Below are 605 nucleotides of genomic sequence, written 5' to 3'. Positions count from 1 at the left end.
GAGCGATGGATCTGTTTGTTAATAGCCTTTAATTTGAAGACACATCTATTGGAAAGATTCCATAAAACAGGAAGTACCAGCTCATACGGAAACAGAAACAGGAGAGGAAGCGACCTGGTCGTGGCTCCATGAAGAGATATTTTGGCTCCATGAAGAGATATTTTGGCTCCATGAAGAGATATTTTGGCTCCATGAAGAGATATTTTGGCTCATGAAGAGATATTTTGGCTCCATGAAGAGATATTTTGGCTCCACGAAGAGATATTTTGGTCCATGAAGAGATATTTTGGCTCCATGAAGAGATATTTTGGCTCCATGAAGAGATATTTTGGCTCCATGAAGAGATATTTTGGCTCCATGAAGAGATATTTTGGTTCCATGAAGAGATATTTTGGCTCCATGAAGAGATATTCTGGCACCATGAGCAGATATTTTGGATTCCTGTACCGTGTGAGTCGACTTCTTGGACTCCATGTGGACTAATTTGGCTCCGTGTGGATATGCTCAGCGCTGAGGGCCGAGCCTTTCGCAGCTGTCCTGCGCTCTACGAATTTTTGGGACTCTAATGGACTCGAAAAATACTTGAGTGCATCATAAATGCATGT

This window comes from Penaeus monodon, chromosome 24 (genome assembly GCF_015228065.2).
Source record: "Penaeus monodon isolate SGIC_2016 chromosome 24, NSTDA_Pmon_1, whole genome shotgun sequence".
Taxonomy (NCBI): Eukaryota; Metazoa; Arthropoda; class Malacostraca; order Decapoda; family Penaeidae; genus Penaeus; species Penaeus monodon.
Note: the sequence above shows the minus strand (reverse complement) of the source record.